The sequence below is a fragment of the Halyomorpha halys genome, unplaced genomic scaffold, assembly GCF_000696795.3.
Source record: "Halyomorpha halys isolate HHAL.00 unplaced genomic scaffold, Hhal_1.1 Scaffold1422.1, whole genome shotgun sequence".
NCBI classification, from domain to species: Eukaryota; Metazoa; Arthropoda; class Insecta; order Hemiptera; family Pentatomidae; genus Halyomorpha; species Halyomorpha halys.
Genome location: NW_027105560.1, coordinates 237,036 through 237,633, shown reverse-complemented (window position 1 = coordinate 237,633; position 598 = coordinate 237,036).

Sequence of the window (598 nt, the reverse complement as noted above, 5' to 3'; positions counted from 1 at the left end):
TTCTGTCATTCAACTAAGTATTTTAAAATTCATCATGAAATATTTAATTTTTTAACTATACAGATAAAGAATACTTTTTCATAAGTTTTAAATTAGTTTTTTTTTCTCAAATGTTATGCGAAAGATTCTAATGACTCGAAGAACGGTTGGATTTTTCTTAATTTTTTTTTCGCCAAAACCTCACATTTTGGAAGAAGTTAATTATTAAAAAATATAAACCATAATCCACAGAAGTTATTTTAGTTAATGGAAGTTGACTGTTTTGTCCATTTCTAGTCCGTCGGTCTCGCAGGTGTTATAACCTGATGAAATTGCAATTATTAACGGTTCGTGGAATAACCTCAAAACCATGAGGCCTTTGCAGCGGTATTGGCAATAATATCGGGAATTAGCGGCCATGCTTTCCAACAACACTCACCTTCAAAGAGCATGTTCAATTAGAATGAAACCTGCATTTTATCCAATTTTCCAGATAAACACTTCCCGTTTCAGCCCCTTTTTAAAACATCCCATTCGTTGCAGATTTGGCCCAAAACCGATATGCGTCTTTTCATTCTAACCCATTAATTCTTAATCTTTAATCCTTAACAATTCCTGA